The sequence below is a fragment of the Procambarus clarkii genome, chromosome 49, assembly GCF_040958095.1.
Source record: "Procambarus clarkii isolate CNS0578487 chromosome 49, FALCON_Pclarkii_2.0, whole genome shotgun sequence".
In the NCBI taxonomy this organism is placed as follows: Eukaryota; Metazoa; Arthropoda; class Malacostraca; order Decapoda; family Cambaridae; genus Procambarus; species Procambarus clarkii.
The window spans coordinates 8,485,715-8,491,714 of record NC_091198.1 but is presented as its reverse complement, the minus strand read 5'-3'; positions in this window follow the sequence as shown (position 1 = coordinate 8,491,714).

The window sequence follows — 6,000 nt, the reverse complement described above, 5'->3', positions numbered from 1 at the left end:
TTGCAGAACCGGACTAAGTCTTCCCCGAGGACGGAGTGCCTGCCACAGTGCTGGAACGGACGTATCTTCAACAAAGCTGAAAGACGTATTTTCCAAAGTTCTATAAGACGTTCTACCAAAGAACTGGAATAAGGTCCCTGCCACCGACCCGGAGCTAGAGCCCGCGCACTACTGATCCACTACAACTAGGCAAGTACACATGCCTCCAGAGCTCCAAACACAATGTTGATGTTCGTTTAATTGTGCATGTTGTCCTTAACCTGATTTGTGGCTCATAATAATGATGGATGGAGCTCATTTGGCCTCCGTAACATTGGCAGTGGGACTCAAATTACAGTAATCGTGGACAGCTCCATCCGAAGTCGTGGTTATGATTTATGTTCCGGACGCTAACGTTCCCATATGTTGTTTGACAGGTCGTGCTTGTATCCGAAAGCTTGTGAGTGACTGCGACTTCTTAGCAGCATACACGGAAAAATAAAATATTATAGTATTCACGGTATCATTCAATCTATTACATAAATAAAGAAGCATTTTTATCAAAACTTGTATGAATTAAAAAAATAAGACATAAAAGTCAAACATCTTATTTGACAATGAAATCTGCGTGAGCATATTAATATTTTATGGCATTTTTATTTTTAGTTAGAAAATGCAGGAATTTCCTGGCCGTGTGAGCTGCCCAATTCAAGCAATTACGACTAAAGAGCCACTGAAACAAAGCTTAGGCAATTTCAGGTATTTCAGTGTTGACACACAATCATCGTAGTGCATCTTTCTCTCAGTGCAGCTTGTTGCAGAGTTCTTAGGCTGTTGTCGAGTCCTCAGTTGCAGTCTTCGTGTTCTTCTAGAGAGCCCAGGTTGTTATGGAGCACCCAGGCTGATGCAGAGTTTCCAAGCTGTTGCAGATTACCCAAGATGTTGCACTGAAACAATCGTGGAAGAACTAGATGTGAACAGATCAACAGGGCCAGAACTAATCTCACCGTGGATTCAGAAGTACTCTGTCACCCGTTGTTTAAAATGTTTAATAACGTGCTGGAGATAGGAAATCTCCCAGACATCTGGAAAAAGGTAAATGCTGTCCAAATATCCCAAAAAGAGGATAGAAAAGTGGCACTAAACTAGAGACTGGTGTCATTAACAAGTATTCCGTGTAAAGTGTTGGAGAAAGTAATCAGGAAAGTAACTCCTCCTTTAGAACGGAGGAGCATCTTGACAGGACCGAGTGTAACAAGAGGTCAGCGTGGATTTAGAAACGTAAAGTCGTGCCTGACAAACTTGACAGAGTTTTATGACATGGGTACTAAAATAGGACAGGAAAAGAAAGGCTGGGAAGACAGCATCTTTCTAGACTGTCAAAGAGCGTGTGACATTGTTCCCCGTGAACGACTGTTTTACAAGAAGCAGAAGTAGGCTGCAACACCTGGCAATAAACAGGACTGTATAAGGGAGTACCTGAAGGACAGAACACAAAGAGCCGTAGTCAGAGAGGAGGTTTCAAGCTGGAGGAATATAACAAGTGGAGTCTCACAAGACTGTCCTGGGACCGTTGCTGTTCCTAATTTATGTCAACGACTTGCCAAATGGAGTGAGCTCAGACTTGTCAATGTTCCCAAATGACGCAAAGTTGACGAAGAACGTGAAAACAGCTGAAACTGCAGGACTACCTTGACAAACTCTAGGAATGGTTAAACAAATGGTTGCTGGAATTCAATCCCAATAAGTATAAAGCAATGAAGATGGATTGGGGAAGGAGGAGACCAGAAGATTGCTACAGGAATCAGAAGGAAGGACACAATCAACTTGAGAATGGTCCAGGACGGACCAAAACGTCGTCGTCCCTTCACCTTCTAGTGTGTGGTCTGGTCAACATACTTTAGCCACGTTATTGTGACTCATCGCCTGCAGAGAGGAGGATCTGGGAGTGGATATAATTCCGACACTCACACACCGGAGGCACACATAATCAGGATAACATCGGCAGCATATGTGACGCTGGCAAATATAAGAACATCGTTTAAAAATCGACGTGAGAATGAACCTGGACGGACCAAAACGTCGTCGTCTCTTCACATTCTAGTGTGTGGTTTGGTCAACATCGCTTAGAAACTTAAATCAGGACCCCCTTTAAGGCATCTACACAACATATGTTAGACCAAAACTGGAATATGCAGCACCGGCATGGAATCTGCACGTTGGGAAGCATAAAGCAAAAATTGCAAAAGTACAAAGGTTTGCAATAAGATTGCTGCCAAAGCTAAGAGGACTAAGCTACAAAGATAAGCTAATGGAACTAAATCTCACAACCCTAGAGGATAGAAGGTACAAAGGGGATATGATCACAACATTCAAGATACTGCGGGAATAGATAAGCTGGAAAAGGATAGCCTCTTCAGACTGAGAGAAAGCAGGGCATGAGAGAACACAGATGGAAACTGAAAATGCAAATGAGTCGAAGGAACGTGAGGAAGTACTTGTACCCTGTACGGGAAGTTATTAATACGAATGCTCCAAAAGAAGACGTTGTTGAAGCCACCTCCATCCATAACTTGTTATGGATAGTTATACTGAACCCCTGCAGGTACAAGGCTACAGTGGGCGCGGGCATAACGAACTAGAGCTCACTCCTAGACACTGATAGGTAAGTACCATTACTAACCACCACCACCACTACAAAGCCCAGGGAGATGAGATCAGTGGAGTGACTTGGTTTAGCTAATTGTGAGTTAGTTGTGTTGAAAGCGGGTCACGCGATCTTCAGTTTAGTAGCGGGGCAGATTAGCACAACAATGGTGGAGAGAGTAATGTATGCTGCCGCTGCCCACCTTGGCCCACCCCGGCCCACCCTCATGCACTCCAGCCTAGGTACGCCCACCCCGCCCCAAACTGGAACACCTTACCCGACGACCAATCCCTTCCCACTCCAGCCTACCCATTTGCACACTAACCCACCTTACCCCACCCCACCTCTGCCCATCTTTGCCAACGAACTCCACACCCCAACTCCCCCGCCCACACCAGCCCACAAACACCCACTGCCCACCCCGGCGCCCCCCCCCCCCACCGGCTGTCATCCTTGCCCATTTTTATGGCTAATATTTATTTTGTTCTACGTTTATTATATTGTTATTCTGTTTGTTTTGGGTTCGTGTTTCTGCTTGTTCTTTTTTGACGTATCATTATTCCTCTTCCTTTTCTTCACCTTCTCGTCTTATTCATACTCATTATCCTCCACCTCCTTCTTCTCCTTCAACAAATTCTTCTTCTTTCTTTCCTCCTTTCCAGCTTACATTAATTTCTTGTCTTTCTTCTCTTCGTTTTTCCCTAATTGGGTTTTTCCTTCCCCACTTTCTTTTTTTTTTCCTTCTAATTTCCTTCCCCACCACCCCCTCAATTCTCCCCACCATTACCTTAATTCTTCCCACCACTATCTTAATTATCCCCACCACTACCTTAATCCTCCCCACCACTACCTTAATCCTCCCCACCACTACCTTAATCCTCCCCCACCACTATCTTAATCCTCCCCACCACTACTTTAATCCTCCCCACCACTACTTTAATCCTCCCCACTACTACCTTAATCCTCCCCCACCACTATCTTAATCCTCCCCACCACTACTTTAATCCTCCCCACCACTACCTTAATTCTCCCTACCACTATCTTAATCCTCCCCACCACTACCTTAATCCTCCCCACCACTACCTTAATCCTCCCCACCACTACCTTAATCCTCCCCACCACTACCTTAATCCTCCCCACCACTACCTTAAGCTACCTTCTACTACCACTACCCCACCACTTTTGTTAATCCCCAATTTTTCCCACCACCATGTTAATCGTCCCCACCACCTCTTTGCCCCCCCCCCCACACCCAAAACCTCCCCACCACCACCACGCTCACTCCTCCCCACCACACTTCTTCAGTACCGACATCCTACCCACTTAGGGGAAATATCCCACTAATAACAGCACATTAACCACCATCTGGTATAATAGCGCCAGTATTAATAATAATTGTATTAAAATATACGTAAAGAGTATACATATAGTCACAATAAACCGTGAAAATCATCACTTAATCACTATGCGTTCCCAGTTTAGTGAAATATATTATTAAATAAAATTCTGCTCAAGCAGATGATGCAGACGGAAAGATTATGTATACCCAGACGTTTACCTCGGGTTTCCATGTATACACACACTGAGAGTTTACTGCAGTCCTGGACTAAATTCAGGACTAAAGTATATACATGCTGGTTGATTATAACCATTTTGGTTACCTTAATAACTCTTCAGAGGTGCAGAAGCCTTAATCCCAACACCACATCTATCATCATCTCTCGCTCATCAACCGTCCTACTGGTTGACGGGGTTGACGATAAACACAGGAGAATATTATAAACATTGCATTAAATTAATGCCAGTGTGTACAGGATTGATGTTTAAGATACCATCAATTTTATTTTATGTTGGTCGGTAGGCAACTGTGATGATCACAATATCCTGTATACGGTGGACCAAAGAATGTACACCCACAACAATGGACTATTAACAGTAAATAATAAAGACAGCCATTATTTTCACTAATCCCAAATTTAAGAAACTATTTCGTTATAAGATTCAACTTAAAAGTGTGGCGCTTATACTCTTAACAGTGGGTCAGTTATGCTATCAACTTCACGTCAATATTTACTAACAATAAGCCAGTATAAAAAATATACAAAATGAAATAATATACACAATATAATAATAATGCCAAGTGATAATATATATTTATCAGTGTGCTAGTATCTCAGTGATCAAATGTCCCCGCAAGCGTTCGAAGTCAACAACCGAGACAGTGGAACCTCTCGTCAGCACAAGAACTTCGAATAGGTATCAACAATGGCTTTGCCTACGACCTACATCGCAGGTTTCTACATCGTATTCTTAAACCACAGAAATCGGTGGTTTAAGAATACCGGTATCAATGTTAACTATGCTAGACGGGGTTCCATCTCCCTCAGTTACATGACCGAGGTCCTCAAGTGGCTGAAGCACCAGGGACAATAAGGCCATTAAAGTCTTGAAACTATCTGACCTGGTCGGAACTAACAACAATTAATGGCTATAAGATGGGCAAGTTAAGGTTCAGGATTGAGACGGGTAAGTGCTGGTTCAGGATTGAGACGGGTAAGTGCTGGTTCAGGACAGAGACGGGTAAGTGCTGGTTCAGGACAGAGACGGGTAAGTACTGGTTCAGGAATAGGTATTTATCGAACAATCCTCCCTTAACAGTGACTACGGGGCAGTTGTTGTTGTTGTTTCAGATTCAGCTACTCGGAACAAAACAGTTCCAAGTAGCACGGGCTATGGTGAGCCCGTAGTGGACTTACCTGGTACAGCAGCGGGGCTGTAACTTACAGGGCAGAGATGTCCAACTCTTTACAGAAGACAGGTGGAATAGGTTGCCGGTCAACTTCGAGGTAAATGGCATAGCTAGTTCTGAAGAGGCTCCACAGATACACGGTGTTGTATATAGATGGTTATCTTGAGATGATTTCGGGGCTTAGCTTCCCCGCGGCCCGGTCCTCAACCAGGCCTCCTTTTGTTACACCCCTCCCCCCCTCCCAGGAAGCAGCCCGTAACAGCTGTCTAACTCCCAGGTACCTCTTTACTGCTAGGTAACAGGGTGAAAGAAACCTGCCCATTTGTCCCCCCATCCATTTGTCTCCGCCTCCACCGGGAATCGAACCCGGAACCTCGGGACTACGAATATCAAGCGCTGTCCACCCAGCTGCCAGGCGCCGTGACAGTGGTGTATGGGCTCCAGTGCACAGAATGACCCAGCAGACGCGCTGCTGGTCACGCTAAGCTTCGTATGTTGTTGTTATATTCTTGTACCCTGGGCATGTGGTCAACGCAACCCGTTCTCGCAAATTTAATAAATCAATATTGACTTATTAAATATGTGCATAGGTGACATACTTAACATAATAGTTTCCCTTGAAAAA